Source organism: Piliocolobus tephrosceles, chromosome 11 (assembly GCF_002776525.5).
Source record: "Piliocolobus tephrosceles isolate RC106 chromosome 11, ASM277652v3, whole genome shotgun sequence".
Classification (NCBI taxonomy): Eukaryota; Metazoa; Chordata; class Mammalia; order Primates; family Cercopithecidae; genus Piliocolobus; species Piliocolobus tephrosceles.
This window is the reverse complement of record NC_045444.1, coordinates 13245195-13270925: the sequence shown is the minus strand read 5'-3', so window position 1 is coordinate 13270925 and position 25731 is coordinate 13245195. Positions and strand designations below refer to the sequence as shown.

The following is a 25731-nucleotide window of genomic DNA, read 5'->3' as shown; positions in this document are numbered from 1 at the left end:
TTTTTTTTTTTTTTTTTTTTTTTTTTTTGAGACGGAGTCTCACTCTGTCGCCTGGGCTGGAGTGCAGTGGCCGGATCTCAGCTCACTGCAAGCTCCGCCTCCCGGGTTTATGCCCTTCTCCTGCCTCAGCCTCCCGAGTAGCTGGGACTACAGGCACCCGCCACCTCGCCCAGCTAGTTTTTTTGTATTTTTTAGTAGAGACGGGGTTTCACTGTGTTAGCCAGGATGGTCTCGATCTCCTGACCTCATGATCCGCCCATCTCAGCTTCCCAAAGTGCTGGGATTACAGGCTTGAGCCACGACACCCGGCCCATCTCACTAATTTCAAATCAGGTAAGCAGTCTTTTCACTCTCTTTTACAGCCTCTCTTGCTACCCTTCAATCTCCCTGTCTTTCCAATTCCACTTCCTTTTCCTCTCCAGTAGAGACAAAGGAGACACATTTTATCTGTGGACCCAAAATTCCAGCGGTGGTCACAGACTCAAGAAGACAGTCTTCCTTTGGTGTTTAACCACTGCAGGGACGCCTGCCTGATTATTCACCCACATTTCATTGGTGTCTAATCACTGCAGGGATGCCTGCCTTGGTCATTCACCCACATTGTCTTGGTGCCAAGTCAATTGTGGGGACGCCTGCTTTGGCTGCTAACCCACATTGCAGCCCAGGGCTTTTAACCACCCCCTTCTCTGTGTTTCTATCTTTCTCTTTAAACTTACCTCCTTCACTATGGGCAATCTTCTACCCTCCATTACCCCTTCTTCTCCCTTAGCCTGTGTTCTCAAGAACTTAAAACCTCTTCAACTTACTCCTGACCTAAAACCTAAACACCTTATTTTCTTCTGCAATACCACTTAGTCCCAATACAAACTCAACAGTAATTCCAAGTGGCCAGAGAATGGCACTTCAATTTCTCCATCCTACAAGATCTAGATAATTTTTGTCAAAAAAAAATAGGCAAATGGTCTGAGGTGCCTGATATCCAGGCATTCTTTTACACATTGGTCCCTCCCTAGTCTCTGCTCCCAGTGCGACTCATCCCAAATCTTTCTTCTTTCTCTTCTGTCTGTTCCTTCAGTCTCTACCCCAAGCTTTGAGTCCTTTGAATCCCCCTTTTCTACTGACCCATCTAACCTCTCCCCTTCTCTCCAGGCTGCTCCTCGCCACTGTGAGCCATTCTTCCTCAGCTTCTGCTCCCCCACACTAAAATCCTTCTATCACCTCCCCTCCTCACACCTGGTCAGGCTTACAGTTTTGTTCCAGGACTAGCCCTCCCCTACCTGCCCAACAATTTCCTCTCAGAAAGGTGGATGGAGCTGAAGGCATAGTCAAGGTTAATGCTCTTTTTTCTTTATACTACCTTTCCCAAATCAGTTAGCATTTAGGCTATTTTTCATCAAATTTAAAAAACCAGCCCAGTTCATGGCCTGTTTGGCAACAACCCTTAGACGCTTTAACGCCCTAGACCCAGAAGGGCCAGAAGGCCGTCTTATTCTCAATATGCATTTTATTACCCAATCCGCTCCCAACATTAAAAAAAAAAAAACTCCAAAAATTAGATTCCAGCCCTCAAACCCCACAACAGGACTTAATTAACCTCATCTTCAAGATATACAATAATAAAGAGAGGCAGCCAAGTGGCAACTTATTTCTGAGTTGCAATTACTTGCCTCCTCTGTGAGAAAAACCCCAGTCACATCTCCAGCACACAAGAACTTCAAAACACCTAAACTGCACAGCCAGGGGTTCCTCCAGGACCTCCTCCCCTAGGATCTTGCTTCAAGTGCTGGAAATCTGGCCACTGGGCTAAGGAATGCCTGCAGCCCAGGATTCCTCCTAAGCTGTGTTGCATCTGTGTGGGACCCCACTGAAAATCAGACTGTCTAACTCACTGGCAGCCACTCCCAGAGCCCCTGGAACTCTGGCCCAAGGCTCTCTGACTGACTCCTTCTCAGATCTTCTCGGCTTAGCAGCTGAAGTCTGACGCTGCCTGGTTGCCTCAGAAGCCTCCTGAACGATCACAGACACTTTGAGTAACTCTTACAGTGGAGGGAAAGTCCGTCCCCTTCTTAATACAGAGGCTACCCATCCACATTACCTTCTTTTCAATGACCTGTTTCCCTTGACACCATAACTGTTGTGGGTATTGACAGCCAGGCTTCTAAACCCCTTAAAACTCCTCAACTCTGGTGCCAACTTGTACAACATTCTTTTGTGCACTCCTATTTAGTTATCCCCACCTGCCCAGCTCCCTTATTAGGTCAAGACATTTTGACCAAATCATCTGCTTCCCTGACTTCCTAGGCCACAGCCACACCTCACTGCCACTGCTTTAGTACTTTTAGAGACCCTCAAAATCACAAGCTATGCTCCGCTTACTTTCTACAGTTCCCATAACTTTCAAAATCTATTTTCCTCCTCACACTTGACGCATATACTTTCTGTCCCCCGGCTCCTTCAGCTGTACTCACTCTTTGTTGAGTCTCCCACAATTACCATTGTTCCTGGCCCAGACTTCAATCTGGCCTCCCACGTTATTACTGATACCACACCTGACCCCCAAGACTGTATCTCTCTGATCCACCTGGCATTCACTCCATTTCCCCATATTTCCTAATTTCATGTTCCTCACCCTGATCACACTTGGTTTATTGATGGCCGTTCCACCAGGCTTAATCACCTCACCACTCACCAGCAAAGGCAGGCTATGCTATAGTATCTTCCACATCTATCCTTGAGGCTACTGCTCTGCCCCACTCCACTACCTTTCAGCAAGCTGAACCTATTGGCGTAACTAGAGCCCTCATTCCTGCAAAGGGACTATGCATCAATATTCCTATTGACTCTAAATATACCTTCCATATCCTACACTACCATGCTGTTATATGGGCAGAAAATATTTCCTCACTACACAAGGGTCCTCCCTCATTAATACCTCCTTAATAAAAACTCTTCCTAAAGCCATTTTACTTCCAAAAAAGCTGGAGTCATTCACTGCAAAGGCCATCAAGGGGCCTCAGACCCCATTGCTCAAGGCAACAATTATGCTGATAAGACAGCTGAAAAAGTAGCCAGTATTCCTACTTTTGTCGTTCATGGCAAGTTTTTCTTCTTCTCATCTTTTCACTTTACATTTCCAGTTTTGTCTTACAAAAGGTCTCTTCTTCCTCTGTGGCTCCTCCATCTACATGTGTCTACCTGCTAATTGGACAGGCACATGCATAATAGTTTTCCTTACTCTCAAAATTCAATTTGCAAATAGAACAGAACACCTTCCTGTTCCCCTCATGACACCAACACTTCACCACTATTTTATTTTATTTTTCTTATTAATGTAAGAAGACAGGAATAGGCCTCGACTTACTCAGTACTGACAAAGGAGGACTCTGTATATTTTTTAATGAAGAGTGGTGTTTTTATCTAAATCAATCTGGCCTGGTATATGACAACATAAAAAAAAACCAAAAACCCTCAAGGACAGAGCCCAAAAACGCACCAACCAAGCAAATAATCACGCTGAACCCCCTTGGGCACTCTCTAATATGACGTCCTGGGTCCTTCCAATTCTAAGTCATTTAACACCTGTTTTTCTCCTTCTCTTATTCAGGCCTTGTGTCTTCCATTTTGTTTCTCAATTCGTACAAAACTACATCCAGGCCATCACCAATCATTCTATATGACAAACGCTTCTTCTAACAACCCCACAATATTGCCCCTTACCACAAAATCTTCCTTCAGCTTTACCTCTCCTACTCGAAGTTTCCATGCCATCCCAACCTCCCTGTGTTTTTTTCAGACTCAGCCCACCTTCACCCAGGTGATTAAAAAGCTTTATTGTTCACACAAAGCCTGTTTGGTGGTCTCTTCACATGGGTACACATGATACACATGACACCAATGAGTTACAGTAGCTTGTATACCATTTCAAGGTCACAGAAATAATGGGGGCTTGGATTCTGCTAAAACAGGTTATGGGAATGGGAAAAAGAGAAATTCTATTGAGGGATAATAAATGATTGCTGGGAGAATGATTGAATCCTGGAACAGAGATTAACCTGTAAATAGTTTCTTAGAAATGTAAATGCTCCCTGGAGATGTCCATGAAAAGAGCTGAACTCTAAAATATGTGAAGAGATTTATTCTGAGCCAAATATGAGTGACCATGGCCTGTGATACAGCCCTCAGGAAGTCCTGAGAACATGTGCCCAAGGTGGCCGGGGCACAGGTTAGTTTTATACATTTTAGAGAGGCATGAGACATCAATCAAATACATTTAGGAAATACATTGATTAAGAAATACATCAATCAAATACATTTAAGAAATACATTGATTTAGAAAGGCAGAACAACTCAAACTGGAGGGGCTTTCAGGCTACAGATGAATTTAAATATTTTCTGCTTGACAATTGGTTGATTTTGTCTAAAGACCTGGGATCAATAGAATGGGAATGTTCAGGTTAAGGTAAAGATTGTAGAGACACAGTTCTTTTGAAGTCTTACAGTGGCTTCCCTTAGAGAAGATAGGTGACAAATGTTTTCTATTCAGATCTTACCTCTTTAGGATTGGGAGGGTCTGGAAGAAAAAGATCTAGTTATATTAATAGAGATTCTTTACAGATGTAAATTTTCCCCCCACAAAGAACAGCTTTGCAGGGCCATTTCAAAATATGGCAAATAAACATGTTTTGGGGTAAAATATTTTTATTTCCTTCTTTGTCTCATTAACATTGTGCCAGAGTCAGGTTGGAAAGTACATCATGATATATAGGGTTAAATAAAACTCGTCTGATGAGCATTTATGATTTGTAGGTCCCCAGACCCCTTAGGAATTTGGGTAAGGTGAAAAAATCAAAGTTTAGTCCTCAGACAGAGTCATTATAACTCCTAAAAATGTCTGCTTAGGTGTGGTCACATCTTGATCTTTTTTTACTGCAATATATAATGAGATAACAGTTAGGTAAAGAAATAACAATTTTTCTTTTTGGTGGGTTTGTGTCTTAGGCAGATCAAGGGAATTCAACCTCTTTGAGAGAGATGGTGTGGATGTAGAGGAAGGTCAGAGAGACCTTGAGGCTTCTTCTGTTCACCACGTCAAAACCACATATTTTCAGTATTGATTTCTGGGCTGTGGCACTCATTTATATCTGATTACATTTCTATTTATTTATTTATTTATTTATTTATTTATTTATTTATTTATTTATTTTTTATGTGATGGAGTCTCACTCTGTCACCCAGGCTGGAGTGCAGTGGTGATATCTTGGCTCACTGCAACTTCCGCTTCTCAGATTCAAGCAGTTCTCCTGCCTCAACCTCCTGAGTAGCTGGGATTACGGTCATGTGCCACCACCCCTGGCTAATTTTTGTATTTTTAGAAGAGATGGTGTTTCACCATGTTGGCCAGGCTGGTCTTGAACTCCTCACCTCATGGGCCAGCCACCTCAGCCTCCCAAAGTGCTGGGATTATAGGTGTGAGCCACTGTGCCTGGCTAAAATGATATTTAAATGAGACTTTGGACTTTAGACTTTTGAGTGTATGCAAGAGTGAATTAGCATTGTTGGCACCATTGAGATGGAATAAATGTTGATCGCAGGCAAGAAGTGAGAGGTGAAGTTTGCTGGGATTCTGGGTCCCCTGGGGACTTGGAGAACTTTTCTGTCTAGCTAAAGGATTGTAAATGCACCAATCAGTGCTCTGGGTCTAGCTAAAGGTTTGTAAACACACCAATCAGCACTCTATAAAATGGGCCAATCAGCACTCTGTAAAATGGGCCAATCAGCACTCTGTAAAATGGACCAATCAGCAGGATGTGGGCAGGGCCAAATAAGGGAATAAAAGCTGGCCACCCTGAGCCGGCAGCAGAAACCGTGTGGGGTCCCTTTTCATGCTGTGGGATCCCTTTTCATGCTGTGGGAGCTTTGTTCTTTCCCTCTTCCCAATAAATCTTTCTGCTACTCACTCTTTGGGTCTGTACTACCTTTCTGAGCTGTAACACTCACTGCAAAGGTCTGCAGCTTCACTCCTGAAGTCAGTGAGACCAGGAACCCATCAGGAGGAATGAACAACTCCAGAGAGGCCACTTTTAAGAGCTGTAACACTCCCTGCGAAGGTCTGCAGCTTCACTCCTGAAGTTAGCAACACCACAAACCCAACAGAAGGAAGAAACTCCGGACACATCTGAACATCTGAAGGAACAAACTCTGGACACACCATGCTTAAGACCTGTAACACTCACCACAAGGGTCCCTGGCTTCATTCTTGAAGTCAGTGAGACCAAGAACCCACCGGAAGGAACCAATCCCGGACACAGAAGGACATGAATTTGGTGGGATCAGGGGGTAGAATGCCATGGTCTCAGTGTCTGAACATTTCTATCCTCTTCAATTTTATGTGTTGCAATCCTAACCACCAACTTGATGGTATTCAGTGGTAGAACCTTTGGGAGGTGACCAATTCATGAGAGTGGAGCTGTCATGAATGGGATGACTCATGACTCTCCTTATAAAAGAGGCCATTAGAGACCTTCTTGGCTCCTTTCAATATTTGAGGACACATAGTGAAAGCACCATCTATGATCCAAAAAGTTGCCCTCTCCAGACACCAAATTTGCTGATGCCTTGATCTTGGACTCCTCAGCCTACAGATTGTGAGAAATAAATTTCTATTATCAACAAGACACCCAATTATGGTTATTATTTTATAGCAGCCAGAACATACTAAGACATTTATTCAGTAAGTTTTACTAAGTACCTCATGTGTATTTGAACTATGTTAGGTTTCACTTTAAGGACATCCACCCTACATGATTTATGCTTAATACAGGCACATTTCTTCCCTCTCACTTTTTAATCTTTAGGTAGGATTCCAACAAGGGAATAGGCAGCATAGACTCAATATAATATACATTTTATCAACAGGTTTTACTCATAATAGATATTAAAGGATTTTTTTTTTTTTCAGATGGGGTCTTGCTCTGTCACCCAGGCTGGAGTGCAGTGGCACCATCTTGGCTCACTGCAAGCTCTGCCTCCTGGATTCATGCCATTCTCCTGCCTCAGCCTTAGTAGAGATGGGGTTTCACCGTGTTAGCCAGGATGGTCTGGATCGCCTGACCTCGTGATCTGCCCACCTCGGCCTCCAAAAGTGCTGGGATTATAGGCATGAGCCACCAAGCCTGGCCCCTAAAGGACTATTTTAAAAATAAAATTAAAAAGACAGTTACCATGTTTTAAAATTAAATATTAGCTTAATTCCATCAATGCGTGTATTTATTATTTTTTGTTTGTTTGTTTTTCGTGGTTTAAACTTCTAAAGCCTAGACTAAATTTCTGTATTGTTTTGGCTGTGGCATCATAGGATCCCATATTAAGGCGAAGTCACTCTTGCTTTTTTTTTTTTTTTTTTCCTCATAGCACTTAAGTTTTTGTTTATTGAATCACAGAACATAACTTGACGGAACCTTAAGAAAGTATTGCACAAAACTACAAGGGAGAACTAGACTGTCATTAAGTTTACAAAGAAGTTTTTACAGACTAAGCACTATGCTTCTGAGGAAAACTCAACTATAATAGCTTTCACACTTCAGCAAGCACTTGTTTCTGTGTGATTTACAGATTTTTGCATATATACACCTAAATTTATTTTTGCAATATAATCCAGTTCTAGAATTGATAAAACCATTAACTCTCCATTTCTCTGGTTAAATGGGAGTTTACATACAACAAAGACACTGTTCAGAAATGTGTTAGGAACTGATTGTATCTAAAAAGCACATGAGAGAGTGCTGAAAAATAAATCATGTCTACGCAGAACTTTCTCATTTCCATCTGATTTGTAAGCCTTCCAAAATTCCATCATTTTTTAAAAACACATTATCGTCAAGCAATTAGAAGTGTATATTTGCAGGTTTGGAAGAAAGCCATTATTACACAAATTCAGTGGATGATAGTGATTATTGTTAAACTAAGTTATAGGGCATAAGAGTTCACTCATTAAGCAACAGCATCTTATCACCTTGATAAGCCTCATGTAAGGCTAGAGGCAGGTAAAATAAAGTCTACTGAAGAAGCCCTGTGCCAGGTCAGCGGAATGTAGAAGTTACCACGACCCCAAGGAGACTTCTTCTTTATTTTATTTTTTTAACTCTGGTTCTTGGGGTATAATTACTTTATTCTCCATCTTTTGCCCCACCTGCCTAAAACATCACATTCCTACTCAGCACAGTCCCGCTAACTCTACTTCCTCCCAGGTAAGATTTTCTTTCAGATCTTTTAACCATGCTCAAATCTCTCTTACATTTTCACCTTTTGAGAGGAGAAAATTGTTGAAGTAAGAAAGGAGGAAACTCCTGACGTTGTTCAAGTTAGGGAGTTTTAGAATGAGCCAAGGACGATACTCTTGCTGCTTGCGATGTTACATCTTGTGGCCATCTCTACCCATATGCAACACAAACCTTGATGACCAACGGAGTTCAAATAACCATTCTTTTATTATTATTATTAATTATTATTTTTTCTTTCTTTAAAAATTTTATTTTTAGGGCCTTTCTGACAAAACCAGAAAGCCTGTTAGACAACTCTAAAAGAGCTATAACACTTCAGATAACTATTCTTAAAGAGCTGTACTAAAAGTCTCTGTCCTCAAAATTAGAAGTGATCTTTTAGACCAAATCTACTTAAAATGTAGTCTGTGACCTTGTGCCATCCTGTGACACTTTTGCTTCCAGACTGTGTTAAGTATGGAAATAGAGAGTGTTTAGAAACTTTCATAGCTATTTGATAAAATCTGGTGATTCTCAGAGTGAAAATTAACATTGATCTTACATTTTTTGGTCTTTTTTAATACTTCATTTTTCTAGTAATTTATTTTACTGTATTTTTAAAAAGCATTGGTTAGTGACATATTTTAAAATAAATCTATCCTTCAGGCCAGGTGCAGTGGCTTACACCTGTAATCTCAGCACTCTGGGAGGCCGAGGCAGGAAGATTGCTTTAGGCCAGGAGTTCAAGACGAGCCTGGTCAATGCTGTGAGACCTCACCTCTACTAAAAATGTAAAAATAATAGCCAGGTGTGGTGCTGCATGCCTATATAGTCCCAGCTACTGGTGAGGCTGAGAGGGGAGGATTGCTTGATTCCAGGAGGTCAAGGCTGCAGTGAACCATGATAACGCCTCTGCATTTCAGCTTAGGTGAAGGAGTAAGATTGTATCTCTAATATATATATACACACACACACACACACACATATTACCACTTTGAGTATAACAAACAATGTTTTAGACCCTTGTATTGTAAAGAAGCATTGGAAGTTTAGAGTATAGCATTGACAATATTTTAACTCCTTTTATTGATTTACTTCAGATAAAATAGATTATAGTTACATAAGAAGGGCCCATCTCTTCAATCTCAGAGAAACATAGGACAGTATCAAGCTTGGCCTATGAGTGTGGATCTATCTTTATTTGATATTCAGAGAAATGGAAGAAGGAGGTGGAAGGGAATAAAGGTAATTTACTAATACTAATCTATTTCAATATGTGTGACTTTCATTTTTCTTTACTGAGATGCATCCATCCCCCCAAATTTGTTTATATTAGACAATCACATTAGCTTCAGTTTTGGTATTAAAATAAAAGTAAAGAAAGAAAAATATTATAAAATTAAAATTAATAAAGAAGGAAAATAGAATAATGAGAAAATGTACACTGGAGAAAGTTACTAATATGGATAAATTTTAAAAATTAAGACAAAAGAAAACAATCTCTTTGGAAGCAATAGATGTAAGTTATTAAGTCCGTCAATATACCATGCAAATTGTGATCCAATATAACTTAATTGCTCTCTGGACAGCTGGAAATGGTAGTAATATGCAGGAAAATCAGACATCATGGTTTAATTCAAAAAGCCTCTACCTGTGTTTATTTTCTGTTGCTTGGAAATTTGTCTTTAGTATGTATTCTAAAAGTGGACATTAAACATAAACATAAATAGGACTGTAGCAGGAGGAAACGTGAAGTGAAAGAGAGAGAGAGAGAGATCCTTTAGGGATGCACTGGAGGAACAAACCCTAAGGGATATTGGATAAGATTTTTTTTTTTTTTTTTTTTTTTTTTTTTTTTTTTTCCTGAGACAGGATCACCCAAGTTGGAGTGCAGTGGCATGATCATGGCTCACTGCAGCCTTGACCTCCTGGGCTCAAGTGATCCTCTCACCTCATCTTCCCAGGGAGCTGGGACCACAGGCATGTGCCAGCATGCCTGGCTAATTTTTTGGCATTTTTTTTTTGCAGGGACAGGGTTTCAGCATGTTGCCCAGGGTGGTCTCAAACTCCTGAGCTCAAGTTATCTACCTGCCTAGGTCTCCGAAAATGCGGGGATTACAGGTGCAAGCCAACCGTACCTGGCCTGGAAGAGAAAAGTTGATGATAAAAGGAAAGTTCTGTTTTTGTTACCTCCTTTTATGTAACAATTTACCCAAAATCTTACTAGATTAAAATAATATCTGTTTATTATCTCAGAGTTTCCATGGGTCAGAAATCCAGGTAAAGCTAAGCTGGGACCTCTGCATCACAGTTTCTTATTAGGCTGCAATTAAGGTATTGGCACAGGATGGACATTTTGTTCAAAACCATACATTTTTAAAATTTTTATGGATACATGCTACTTGCACATATTTATGAGGTACATGTAATATTTTGGTATAAGTGTACAATGTGCAATAATCGAATTCGGGTAATTGGGATACCCATCCTCTTAAACAATTATCGTTTCTTTGTGTTAGGAACATTCCAATTTCCTTCTTTTTGTTCTTTTGAAATATACAATAAATTACTGCTAATCATAGTCACTCTATTGTGCTACTAAATCCTAGATCTTATTCCTCTTATTTAAATGTATATTTTTTACCCATAAACTAACCCCTCTCTATTCCCACCACCCCCACCCCCACCCCCTGCACTACCCTTTCCAGCCTCTAGTAACCGTTACTCTACTCTCTATCTCCATGAGACCAATTTTCTATTAATTTCCACTTGTGAGTGAGAACATGCACCATTTGTCTTTCTGTACCTGGCTTATTTCATTTAACATGATGTCCTCCAGTTTCTTTCTTTCTTTTTTTTTTTTTTTTTTGAGATGGAGTTTCACTCTGTTGCCCAGGCTGGAGTGCAGTGGCGCAGTCTCAGCTCACTGCAAGCTCTGCCTCCCAGGTTCACACCATTCTCCTGCCTCAGCCTCCCGAGTAGGTGGGACTACAGGCGCCCGCCACCACACCTGGCTAATATTTTTGTATTTTTAGTAGAGAGGGAGTTTCACCGTGTTTGCCAGGATGGTCTCGATCTCCTGACCTCGTGATCCGCCCACCTCGGCCTCCCAAAATGCTGGGATGACTGGCTTAAGCCACCGTGCCCGGCCTCCAGTTTCATCCATGATTTTACAAATGACAGGACTTCGTTCTCTTTAATGACTAAAAAATACTCCACTGTGCACATGTACTAAATTTTATTTATTCATTCATCCATTGGTGAACACTTTAGGTGATTTCCATAGTTTGTCTATTGTAAACAGTGCTGTCATAAACATGGGTGTGTAAATAGCTCTTTGATATACTGATTTTCTTTTATAATTAACCAGCAGTAGTTCTATATTTAATTTCTGAGGAAATTCCATACTTTTTATCACAGTGTACTAATTTACATTCTCCCACACAATGTATGAGCATTTTTTCTCTGCATCTTCTCCAACATCCAGTATTTTTCATCTTTTTGATAAAACTCATTTTAACTGGAGTGAGATGGTATCTCATTGCATTGAAATAGATTTGATTTTCACTCCCCTATGTTACCTCGTGATGTTGAGTCTTTTTCACGTGTCTGTCGGTCATTTGTATATATCCTTTGAGAAATGTCTATTCAGATCTTTTGCTTGTTTTTAACTGAATTTTTTGTTTTTGTTTTTGCTATTGAGTTGTTTGAGTTTCCTATATAAACTGGTTATCAAAACCAGGCATTTCAGATACTATAGCAACTCAACTCTCATTTCCCCCTTAAGACGTGTATGCTTTTGCTGTTGTTGTTTATATGTTTGTTTGTTTAACGACTTCCCTGGATTTCAGTTCTCATGATGTATGGCCACAGATGTGTTTGTTCAGCTTATCTTGCCCTCATTTTTATTTTTTAATCTGGCTACCCTAGGGGTCACTCTGTGTCTTTTATGGCTCTGCGATCAATGATTAGGGCAGTTGTGCTCGAACACATTGATTCCATAAGGTTTCCACCTTTTGCTGAAAGGCTTTCTCTGAGGAACACATTCAAAATTCAGCCAGTTCTCAAATACACCCTGACTTCTCCTTTCTGCTGGGCCAAAGCTGGCTTTCCTTACATGCATGTTTATTTATCCAGTCTCTCAGGGAGATATTAAGAGCTTATCAGACCCTTCTGTCTCTCATTTCTAGGTTCTCTCCACTCATTCTATGGGTTATTCGCAGCTCTGTAACCATAAGCTAACAGAGGCACAAGCTTCCCTGTTTATTTCCTCCAAAAATTGCTACTTTAGTAATATGAATATGGTTTTATATTTCCTGTTCAAAAAAGTCAGCCCACTCTGGCAACATGCCTACTGGTTTTGAGTTGTCACTTCAGCTGAAATAGGCAAGGAGGAGGAAAGCATTCCCAGGAAGGAAAGCTGCAGATCCCACTGCCCTTATTAGGCTTCCAGTGGGTTTCTTATGAATAAATGCTTCTCCATTAGTTGTTTCTGTTCGCTTGATTTCCAGAGGCCTGAAATGGTTATTTTTGACATGTTTCCTACTTTTATGTGACTAGGTTAATTTGATCATAGGAGGAGAGTGGCTTTCATCGTTCTTATTTGATTCTACAAGGAATACATAATCACAGATATTTATAATTACATAGCATTTACATGCATCCTGAGTAACACTGAAGTATTTAATAAATAGCTGCTGATGAGGGTGGGGCTGAGAGAGTTATGGCTAACCTACAGGTGAGCATATACACATCAGAGAAAATAATCAGGGCATGATTCAAAGAACAGGGACTCTGAAAGGGATCTCAAACAACCTAACACTTTTGGTTACTATTCTTTGGTAAACTTCATTTTTTAATTCCAGGTGACCATCTCCTAACCCTGCCTAATTTCAGGATACAGGGCTAAAGTCTCTGTAGCTAATGAAAGTGCTTTTCAAATACACCTACATACAAAGCCTCCACTCTATTTGATTCATTTTCAGCCAAACTGTAAAGTTCAAATGTTGAAACACCAGTGAAAGAGGCCATAAAATGAATCTGATGAGAAGGTGCTTAGTTGATGGGGAAAGGTAGAAAAAAGATACATCACAGTTTGGAGGTCTAAGATGAAGTAGTTAAGACAATGGACTTGAGCCTTAAAGGACCTATGCTTATATTCACCACTTGGAAGCTGCATCATATTGAGACATGTAGTTAACTTCCCTGAGTCTCTCTTTTTTTTTTTTTTTTTTTCATAGAAACTTGGAATAATAGTATGTATTTGATAGGGTCTTTGTAAAGATTAAATGAGTAAGTTTTTGTAAGGTACTCACCTGTACCATGTTAAGACGTCAATGTGTAAAAACTATTATTCACAAGGTTTATTTAGTGGTCTATGCCTCGTTCTTTATTAGGTTGTTACAGTCTTGGTGAGGAAGGACTGTGTCATTTGGGAAATCCTGTAGCATTGATGAACACTTGAGACATGGAGAAAGCTCAGAGAGTAGACAGAATGCCTGAATTCTTGATTGAAACATTTCCCTCTAGAAATTCACATGCTGAAAACACCCATAACATTTAGCATTTATTCAAATCCTCCGAGAGGATGACAATGCTTTTAGCATAGTGGAATCTTGAGACCTGTTTGTCAAAGTACATCATTGAGATGTAAGGAATTGAATAAACTAGCTTCTTGCTGTGGGTAGTAATAGAGGATATAGAAAGAGAGAAAGATGAGACCTACAAGTAATGTAGCTCTTATTCTGACCAACTATCACAAATCGTTTTTTTTAAATAAATACATGTCTGGAGTATGTATCTGTGTGTGTGTGTGTGTGTGTGTGTGTGTGTGTTTCTTGAAGTGTTTCTGCTGAAAAGTATCATGGATATTTTGTTACTTCATCCCCACAACATGAATAATTTAATTTGGGTGCTTTGTAGTAATTTTTACTGCCTCTGAAATACAGCTATAATTCTAAAAAATATATATTATTATGATATATGAAGCCTTTGGTTTTCCTTCTTCACTTCCTCACTAACACTTCTGTACTCTCATGTAATGGGCAAGCTGATGGATATTAAAACTGCTATCTTTCAAATATAAAATAATATTTGCATCCAGTCATCCCTCTGTGTTTGTCAGGGATTGATCCCAGGATCCCTGCAGATAACAAAATTCGGTTACCTTCAAGTTCCTTAAATAAGATGGCATAGTATTTGCATATAACTTTTGCACATCTTCACATATACCTGAAACCATTTCTAGATTACTTATAATACCTAGTACAATGTAAATGATATGCAAATAGTTGTCAGACTATATTATTTTTATTTGTATTATTTTTATATTGTTATTTTTATTGTTTTTCATATAGCTTTGATCCACATTTGGTTGAATCCATGTATGTTGAACCAGTGGATGTGGAGGGCCAACTGTATTTAGTTCTTGGCTTTCATTTTTGATATAGCTTTAGAATCACAATTTTTTTTTTTTTTTTTTTTTTTTTTGAGACGGAGTCTTGCTCTGCCACCCAGGCTGGAGTGCAGTGGCCGGATCTCAGCTCACTACAAGCTCCGCCTCCCGGGTTTACGCCATTCTCCTGCCTCAGCCTCCCGAGTAGCTGGGACTACAGGCACCCGCCTCGTCGCCCGGCTAGTTTTTTGTATTTTTAAGTAGAGACAGGGTTTCACCGTATTAGCCAGGATGGTCTCGATCTCCTGACCTCGTGATCCGTCCGTCTCGGCCCCCCAAAGTGCTGGGATTACAGGCTTGAGCCACCGCGCCCGGCTAGAATCACAAATGTTATTGATGTTGGCTTATCTTTTTCTGCTTTAAGCTAATTGCTTAGAATTAATCTTCTTTCTCATAGTGTCAATGAACAGTCTTCTAAGGCACATTTAAACTATTCATTGACTTAAGCTTATGTTTTACTTTGCTTCCGACTTTCATCAATATTCAGCAAAAGAGTTGTAGTGAAATATGTATTATTTTAGTTATCAAATACCCAATATTCCTTCTTATTTTACAGAAAGTCTCCATTGTTTGTAGTATTAGTGGGATATATTGTCTTACCTCCCACAGTAGAAATCAAAGATGGGTGTTTTTGATCTCTCCACTGCCAGACAAAGAAGCATTTGATCCTTGCCTAACCAGCCGACTAGACATTTGCTTCAAGGCCTTTGAATCCAGAGCACGCACCACAGAGGTGAGTTAATGGCTGAAATGTATTTTCTACTGCTGTGGAGTCACACACAGAAGCAGCAGTGAAATCCTGGCTCAACTGCTTTTGTTGCCAAGCTCTAGAATCCCTAGATCCTTATTTTCCAAGCCTCCCACCAATATTAGCTTCTTACGATAAATCTCCTTTTTATCTTACATAGCCAGAGCCTGATTCTGTTGAAAAAAAAAAAAAGCAAAAATCCTGAATAACAAAAGTGCTCTCAAAACTATTATCCTGTGTTCACTAAAAACATTGTCTAATTCATAATACTGCTGTGTAGCTTCATACATTCATTCACACACGCATCTTTACAATTTGATTCTTTCATTTATTATCACTATGATTTGGTATAAAGTACATAGATTTTGCTATCAGGCCAACTGGGTTCAAATTTCAACTTCAACATTTGGTATGTAATCTTGAGTAATATGTGATATAAACAAAAAATCCAGTTTAAAACTCAGTGCATAGAAGACAGATCAATTAATTCAATATCAGAAAATGCATTATTAGCTTTGCCTCTAAGCAACTTTATAATCTTGGGTAAATAACAAGCTCTAGTCTTATTGACCTAATCTAAAAAGAAAATGTTGTTCAGTATTGTTTCTAGTTCTAAGATTCTATAATTCACACAAAATTCAGTTTCACGTTTCAAAACTGATCGCATTTTACAATCTCTCCCTGTGTGTGTTTGTGTGTTTGCAGGCACTAGGTATTATATAAAATTAGCCCTTTCCTTTTTAAACAAAATATATATATATATATTAATTTTTGTTATATATTGATAAATTGTGGTTGTATATATTAATGGGGTAGAAAGCATTGTTATGATTTTTAATACAAAGTGGAATTATTAAATTAAGCTAATGAAGATACCCGTCACTTCAACTATTTAACACTTTTTGTGATAAGAACATTTGAAGTTTACTCTCTGTGGTATTGAACTGCACAGTACTCAATTATTAGCTATATTTTATGCCAGTCTGTTGGTCTTAGAAAAATGTCACCATCATGGCATTTTATGTGAGAAATAATCAGCTTAGCTGGTCCACAGACCTTGTGTGTTCTGGGTGTGCCAACCACACCTGACACAGCTATCCCACACGCCGCTCTTCTGCCTAGACCTCTCTATTTTCCTTTCACTTTGTCCGGACTTAACTTGTCTTTAACTGAGTCTTTAATATGTCAGTTTCCATTTTTATTTCCTTTGGTAAACTTTCCTAAACCTCTCTCACCTTCTACCCCTAACCTTGATTGGTTTTCTCACGACAGGCATTTACCACATGCTCTACTTCTGTGTAGCATTCATTACAATTGTAACTTAAGAATGATTATTATTATTTAATTAAGCTTCATGATAGCAGAATCTTGGTTTTAATTATCTCCTGAGTACCTCGCATTGTGCAAAGCCCACAGTGGGTACACAATAGATAACTGTTGAATTTGAGGAATGAAAGTTACTACCAAAATGCAAGCCTGCGTGTTTGATTCCAACTTCTGGCTCTCTCTACTCAACTATGCTGACCAGATAAAAGGGCTTAAGCTTCAGAACTGTATCATGTGCAATAAAGCCTTTAGAAGATTTGCCATGGATCACAGTGTCTTTCTTTTCCTAATGTCCTGGGAGTCACATGTTTTATTGGTCAGCCTCTCAACCCGTAGCTGACTTCACTGTTCATTCAGGGTCCAGCTCCTCCATCTTTCAGTGATTTGCATAGGCTATAATGGCTTTGTCTTGGATAATTAGTGACAAGATAACATTTAAGGACATCCTAGGGTTATAAGCCAACACATGGGAGCGATTCCAGAGTCTATCACTCTAATTAAAGGAATATTTCTCTAAGGGTACTATTTACAATTTCCAGCAACTGATGGTAACATTGGCACTCACACTAGAGTTTGTGAATAAAGTTAAAAATGAAAGCCAGTATAAATCATCCCTCTATGAGAAAACAAATAGCATTGTCAGGCAAATAAAGGGTGCATTTGTAAGTGATTTAAAGTGCCAAATAATTTGTAAGGTTCTCAACTCTTCATAAACTGGAGGCCTAATATTTTGCAGGTACTTAGTCAATGCTACTGAATTGTAGATTCACTGAAATAGTTATTCTTAAGAGAGCCATTTATCTGCTGTCTAGCTATTATTGATACTCAAGGCTTATAGAAAGAGCATGAATTTAATTCAAAATATTGAAAGAGAAGAAATATCCATGTGATTATCAAAGAAACAAAGTTCAAGATACACAAAAAAGTGGTGATTAAAGAGTATTAAACAATTCTAACCTCCATGGATACAATGGTACATTCAGGTGACTAAGACAGAGATAGTGAAGTGCCTGATACACATTGTATCTGTGCTGCTTCATTCATTAAAATGCGATGAATGAAGGTTCACTCATACTTGGGATGGCTGGAAGGTTCACTGTCATTGTTCCATATTTCTCTCCACCAAATATAAACGATGACAGTGAAAATGGAAAAAAAAATAGTAATAAAAACACAGCTACATCCAAACACAAGATGAATCTTGGTGATGCATAAATGCAGAGCTGAAGGGTGCAACCTGCTTGTCTGCAGGCCTGAAACTTGCAAAGACAGCTAGGGTTAGACCACGCTCGGTATTGGGAGCAAAGATATTCACTTCAGAGGAAAAGATAGGTCAAGTCTCACTATGTTTATGGCTAGAACTGGATTAAGTCAAGAGAAGAATTTGAGTTGAGTTGGATCACCAAATGTGATAGTGCCAATATTCCACCTTCTGGCTCTTTGTGGATGTCTCTCTGACACCTATTTGTTGTTATATTCTTACCCTTTTCTCTCTTTGTCACAATTCTTTCTCTTACTCTGCCAGTCTTTTCCCCATATCTAAGTCCCTTTTTCTCTTTCTCACAAAGTTTCTCACATTTGCTCAAAGAAACACTAAGAAAACATTGCTAAGAAAATATTTGCTAGAGAAAACACTATTACCTGACCAAGGAAAACTGAAAATAGAACTAATGACAATAAAAGAATACATCAGGATTGATGAATTGAAACAATTGATTTTGGTCAAAAAACTGATTAATAAATTAAATTTTAATTAGCAATGTAATTGAGAAAGTAATAGTACTAATAAGAAAATCAGCAAAATAAAAATAAATTGAAATATTTTCACTGTGGTATACAGAAAATCAATCAAGGAAATAAAATGGACTAAAGGGATCTTTTGTAAAAAAAAAAAAAAAAAAAAAAAAAACCTCTAGATGACATTTATTTGCATTTACATTATTTGGAATTTTTTTCTTTTTTCTTTTTTTTGAGACAGAGTCTCACTCTGTCACCTAGACATCTAGAATGCAGTGGTGCGATCTCAGCTCACTGCAACCTCTGTCTCCTGGGTTCAAGGAATGCTGACACCTCAGCCCCCAGAATAGCTGGGACTATGGAACTACAGGCACATGCCAACATGCCTGGCTAATTTTTGTACTTTTAGTAAAAACAGGGTTCCACCATGTTGTCCAGGCTGGTCTTGAACTCCTGGTCTCAAGTGATCAGCCTGCCTCAGCCTCCCAAATTGCTGGGATTACAGGTGTGAGCCACTGTGCCTGGCCTTATGTTATTTGAAATGTTTTGTTCTAACTAGTCTCTGAGTTAAAACATTTGCAGCATTCAAATTCGTCAAAATTATTCAAAACTTATTTTAGAAGTCACTTTAATGATCTCTGAAACGTTTTTATTTGCAATGCCTTCAGTTTTTCTATTTCTCACTAGTCCAATAAAAAGCTTCTCATAAGCTATAGAAGAAACACTCCTTGGTAGATCAGTACATTTTATAAGCTAAGACATTTTTAAACTTTCACAGCTTAGTGGTGGGGGACTTGAACACAGCCTGATCTTCAAGGAAATCAGGAACATATGGGATTTTACAGTGAGGTTTGCAAACTTAGGTTGCCATAGATTCAACAAAAAACTGTCTGTAAAAGAGAAAGTAGCTCACTATAGAAAAAAAAAAAAGGTTAGCTAACTTCATTCCTATTTGAAACACTGATATATATATATATTTTTTTTTATCAGATCACAGTTGTCTCTTATTTTGTCTGAAAATGTTCACCCCCAATAGAGTAAATGAGAGTGTTTCAGCCTTGTAAAGATGCACAGGTGTTCATGCCAGCATTAGTTTCCCCTGCTGGCGAGATCCAAGGTGCATGATTCAGTCAAACCATCACCAAGGCCCAGCTGTGATTATGTAGAAGAAACACATGCCTGGGAGGTCTGGGTTCTTCTCATGTATTTACAGAAAGCAAAAAGTGTTTTTTGCTTTCAACTGAGGAACAAAATTTCCAACTATTTACCCAGGAAGTAACTGAGTAGATGTTGCGCTGGTTCTTGGGAAAACCAGAAATAGACTTACCTGGAAAGAAATGCCAGTCATTTTTTCCACTCCATGCCAAAAGTTAATGTATCAGTCAGGGTTCTCTAGAGGGACAGAATGAATAGGATAGATGTATACATAAAGCGGAGTTTATTAAGTAGTATTAACTCACATGGTCACAGGGTAAGGTCCCGCAATAGCCCATCTGCAAGATGAGGGGCAAGGAAGCCCGTCTGAGTCTCAAAGCTGAAGACCATGGAGTCCGATGTTCGAGGGCCAGAAGCATCCAGCATGAGAGAAAGATATAGGCTTGGAGGCTAGGCCATTCTAGTGTTTTCATGTTCTTCTGCCTGCTTTTATGCTGGCCATACTAGCAGCTGATTAGACTGTGACCATACAGATTGAGGGTGGGTCTGCCTTTCCCAGTCCACTGACAAAAATGTTAATCTCCTTTGGCAACACCCTCACAGACACACACAGGAACAATACTTTGCATACATCAGTCCAATCAAGTTGACACTCAATATGAACCATCACAGTTAATGTACAGGCATAACCAACTCAAAACATCTTCTTTTCTTTCTTTTTTTGTTTTGACAGAGTCTCACTCTTGTCATCCAGGCTGGAGTGCAGTGGTATGATCTCGGCTCACTGCAACTTCTGCCTTCCGGGTTTAAGCAATTCTCCTGCCTCAGCCTCCTGAGTAGCTGGGATTACAGGCACCTGCCACCGTGCCTGGCTAATTTTTGTACTTTTAGTAGAGACAGGGTTTCGCCATGTTGGCCAGGCTAGTCTCGAACTCCTGATCTCAGGTGACCCGCCCACCTCGGCCTCCCAAAGTGTGGATTACAGGTGTGAGCCACTGCACCCAGCCCCAAAACATCTTCTTTTATACTTTACTTGAGACAAAAAAAAAAAAAAAAAAAAAACAGCCTTGCTGAAAGTGAGTATGTTCTAAGGCGTTACTCCTTTGGAATGTCTGTCTAGTCTTGCTAACTCACTCCTCTTCATGGGAGTCTCTTTCCACCCTTTTTTCCCTCCTATATCCAACTGGTATCAATATATGTAACTGAATCCTTGTTTTTGTACACACATAGAAGGAAACTTCTGGATAAACATACCTTGTGCAAGGTTGTTACTACTGAAGTTGTTATTTAGGCAAGGATTGTATTTATACTAGTGTTATGCTTGTAAGCAAGGTCATTACACACTCATGATGGGCCAGAACATCTCAATATGGTGAGATATTTTCATACGGTGAAGCATTATTATAAGGAATATTAAATCAACTGTGATAGTAGGTGTATAGATGAATATGAATGAACCTTCCAGAAAGGATTAGTGGATGTCTTCATGTATTTGGATAACTAGCTCGTCGACATAAATAAGTATTTACTTTAAAAACAAAAGTTTGTTATCATTGGACATATTTTAGAAAGAAACACAGATCATATCCTTGTTATGTTCGCATCTTCTGTAAATAGAAACTATTTTGACTCCAAGCACATTAGTATTCTCAGTATTTGTTATATGGCTAGAAGATTTATCAACCATGACGACATCTGGTTTCAAGAAACAGAAAACCTGAAAAACTATGCCCTAAACAAGCAGCAGGTTTGTTTTATTCCTCGCAAAGAAAAAAGTCCAGAAAGAGGTGGTCCAGGGCTGGTTTCCTGGTTCCCTGGTTCCATGACAGGACCTAAACATCTTCTACTGTATTTTGCTGCCACACTAGCCTTAGTAGGAGTTTTCAGCTTTATGCTTGCATCAACCAAAATTAAGGCTGTTGAGGCAGAAGTAGTTTGAGAAAGGTTTATTGGAAGCCAAATGTGAGACTCACCCTGGAAAACACACTATCAGGAGAACCCGCTCTCGATTTTTAACGTGGGTTCTTTTCTATTTCCTAAGAGTCTCGGTTGCCATTGAGAAATAAAGGAAAAGAGCACAAGAGAGAGTCCGAGAGTCCGGGGGAGACATCACATGTCGGCAGGATCCATGATGTTACCCCAGCCCTAAAACCAGCAAGTTTTTATTAGCAATTTTCAAACGGGGAGGGAGTGCATGAATAGGGTGTGGGTCACAGAGATCAGATACTTCACAAGGTAATAAAATATCACAAAGCAAATGGAGGCAGGAAGAGATCACAGGACCACCGGATGAGGCGAAATTAAAATTGCTAATGAAGTTTCCGCAGGCATGAGCGTTGATAACATCTTATCAGGAAACAGGGTTTGAGAGCAGATAACCTGTCTCACCAAAATTTATCAGGTGGGAATTTTCCTTGTCCTAAGAAGCCTGGGAGCGCTACAGGAGACTGGGGCTTATTTCATCCCTTAGACTTCGACCATAAAAGACAGCACACGCTTCCAAAGGGGCTGTTTATAGGCCTGCCTTCAGGGCGTATTCTCTTTCTCAGGGATGTTCCTTGCTGAGAAAAAGAATTCAGTGATATTTCTCCTATTTGCTTATGAAAGAGGAGGAATAGAACTCTGTTCCCTCCGCTCACCGGCGGCCAGTTCAAAGTTACCTCTCTTGTTCCCTGAACATCCCTGTTATCCTGTTCTTTTTTTTTTTTGAGACGGAGTCTCGCTCTGCCGCCCAGGCTGGAGTGCAGTGGCCTGGTCTCAGCTCACTGCAAGCTCCGCCTCCTGGGTTTACGCCATTCTCCTGCCTCGGCCTCCCAAGCAGCTGGGACTACAGGCGCCCGCCACGTCGCCCGGCTAGTTTTTTGTATTTTTTAGTAGAGACGGGGTTTCACCATGTTAGCCAGGATGGTCTCGGTCTCCTGACCTCGTGATCCGCCCATCTCGGCCTCCCAAAGCGCTGGGACTACAGGCTTGAGCCACCGCGCCCCCAGATTTTGTATTGTTCAAACACACATGCTCTACAAACAATTTGTGCAGTTGATACAATCACAGGGTCCTGAGGCGACATTCATCCTCCTCAGTTTACGAAGATGACAGGATTAAGAGATTAAAGTAAAGACAGGCATAGGAAAACACAAGGGTATTGATTGGGGAAGTGATAAGTGTCCATGAAATCTTCACAATTTATGTTCAGAGATTACAGTAACGACAGGTGTAAGAAATTATAAAAGTATCAATTTGGGGAACTAATAAATGTCCATGAAATCTTCACAATTGATGTTCTTCTGCCGCAGCTTTAGCCAGTCCCTCCGTTTGGGGTCCCTGACTTCCCGCCACAACACGCCAACAAAATTGAGTGTGTTCCAGAGTCTGTTACAAGTTGGAAGGCTTTTATGGAAAAGTTTAGAGAAAAGGAAGTGGATTCCTCATGCTGGAGTTGTCCGTTTCATTGGAGAGTATAATACAGAGGTTACAATCCTAGGCTATAGATTACAGCAAAGAGGCTAAAATGTTTTACATGCAAAACAATCAGTAAAACTTCATGAATCAGAAAAACTTTGTGATTCAGAAGTAAGTCAATCTCCTTTTCTTTTCTTTCTTTCTTTCTTTCTTTCTTTTTTTTTTTTTTTTGTATTTTGTTTTTGAGATGGAGTCTCACTCTGTCACCCAGGTGGAGTGCAGTGGCATGATCTCAGCTCACTGCAACCTCCACCTGCCAGGTACAAGCAATTCTACCTCAGCCTCCCAAGTAGCTGGGACTAGAAGTGCGCAACCCCACTCCCAGCTAATTTTTGTATTTTTAGTAGAGATGGGGTTCCACGATGTTGGTCAGGCTGGTCTCAAACTCCTGACCTTGTGATCTGCCTGCCTCGGCCTCCCAAAGTACTGAGATTACAGGTGTGAGCCACTGTGCTCAGCCTGCCAATCTCCTTTTCAATGTCAGTAAGTTATGTCTTACTCAGTATGTCAACTTTGAGGAACTCATGATAATATTTGAGGAATTCATGTTATGATCTTTACTCAGGAATAGGATGTGAGCCAGGAATCATAAAACCTCCCCTGGGCAAGTCACATTCATATATAGATGACTAGTGGGTGGGGGGCAGGCTGGAGAAGCACACTCTTACCCTGGGCAAGTGGATTTGGAAGTCTGCCAAATGTGACCTGCAGATTATCACTTGCAGAATGGCAGCCACGACTGTAAGTCTCATTATCACATTCCAGGCAGGAGGAAGGCTAAAAGAAAACGATAAGGAGAATTGAGGTATGTGCCAGGTGATTTCTCATCTTTATCTGGAATGCAATAACTTTCCCAAAGGCTCTAACCACTATTTCCATTTATATTTCACCTTCCAGAATGGAATCTCATGGCCAACCCTTGCTGTAGGATGGCGTCTAGAAAAATCACGATTGTATTCATACACATTACCTTTTCCCAAATGAAAGAAGAGTAGAATGGCTATAGGAAAGGTAATTATTGGTAACCTTTGGAGAGAGAAGGAACTTTCCATATATAGATGACTAGTGGGTGGGTGGCAGGCTGGAAAAGCACACTTTTACACTGCAGAGAAGGCTCTTCATTTTCTGTTCTTAGGAGCTTAAATTTACCCACCTTTCACAAAAGAGGCCATTTTGTGTGACTGCTGTCACAACTACTTCCCTGTACCTGTTTCTCATTGTTCACCTAGAAAATTATTTGTCATCAAGACTCAGATGAAATGTCATCACATTCACATGGAAGCCTTATGCTGCTCCATCAGAAAAAAAAAAAAAAAATTGTTGAATGTCTACTAGAAATTGAGCTCACTGAAGGCAATAGCTCCACCTTCTTTGTATTTCAACTCTTAGGCTAATGCCTTGGTGGCTTACTTAATTTATATACCATGTGTGGAGTGCGGATATTACACATTTCCAGTTAAGGTGCATGAAGGATTGGCTGTCTCACATAATTTCTTAGGGCTAACTATAAAAAGGATCCAAATATTTTTTGCTAGTTTTGGAACAGTTCAAATACACGGGAGAGTGAGAACCTGTGCTTTGGTGTTGTAAACCATAAAGCAAAATACGCAAAATCAAATGTCCTTTTGGAGAATAAAACCTAATCAAATGTACAGAGAGACTGAGTCCTAGCAATAGGTTAACCAGTGGGTACATGTCACTCCTAAGGACATTCCAATGTGAGGATACTTAACTATTTTGCTGGCCAAAGAAGAATCATTTTTGCTTGAATTTGATCAATGGGCCAATAGTTTAAACATTTGGCAAAGGACAATACCTTAAAACATATTGGTCAAAAATTATAAAATATTTTAACAATATTTATTTATATATTTCTAATTGATAAATAATATTTGCATATATATTATGAGGTACAATGTGATGTTTTGATCTCTGTGTGAATGAGTACATTAAACTAATTAACATATCCATCACTTCATCTAGTTATCCTTTTTTTTTTTTGTATGTGGTAGAATACAAAAAATCAATTCTGTCAGCAATTTTGAAACACACACTAAATTATAATTAACTGTGGTCACCACACAGTGCAATAGATACTAAAACATTTCTCCTGTCTAACTGAAGCTGATCAATATCTCCTTTTTCCCCCATGCATCCCCAAAACCCTCAGCCTCTGGTAAAATCCTTTCTATTCTCTCTTTCTATGAGATTCACTTTTTAGATTCCACATATGAGATTTTATTGTACTTGTTGATATGGTTTAGCTGTGTCCCTACCCAAATCTCATTTTGAATTGTAGCTCCCATAATCGCTGCATGTTGTGGGAGGTAACCTGGGAAGTAATTGAATCATGGGGATGGGTTTTTCCCATGCCGTTTTTGTGATAGTGAAAACTCTCAGGAGAACTGATGGTTTTATAAAGGGTAGTTCCCTTGCACATGCTCTTCTTGCCTACCACCATGTAAAGGGTGCCTTTGCTCCTCCTTTGCCTTTCACCATGATTGTGAGGTCTCATGTGGAACTGTGAATCCATTAGAACTATTTTTATTTATAAATTACCCAGTCTCAGGTATTTCCTCATAGCAGTATGAAAA

General features: G+C 39.5%; 1 non-coding gene across 1 annotated transcript; it reads right to left on the bottom strand.

The window, feature by feature from the left end:
- Positions 1–8534: 8534 nt before the first annotated feature.
- Positions 8535–8595, bottom strand: LOC111523391. Its single transcript, XR_002725513.2, has one exon. It is a non-coding gene; the product is annotated as a U7 small nuclear RNA (small nuclear RNA).
- Positions 8596–25731: the final 17136 nt, after the last annotated feature.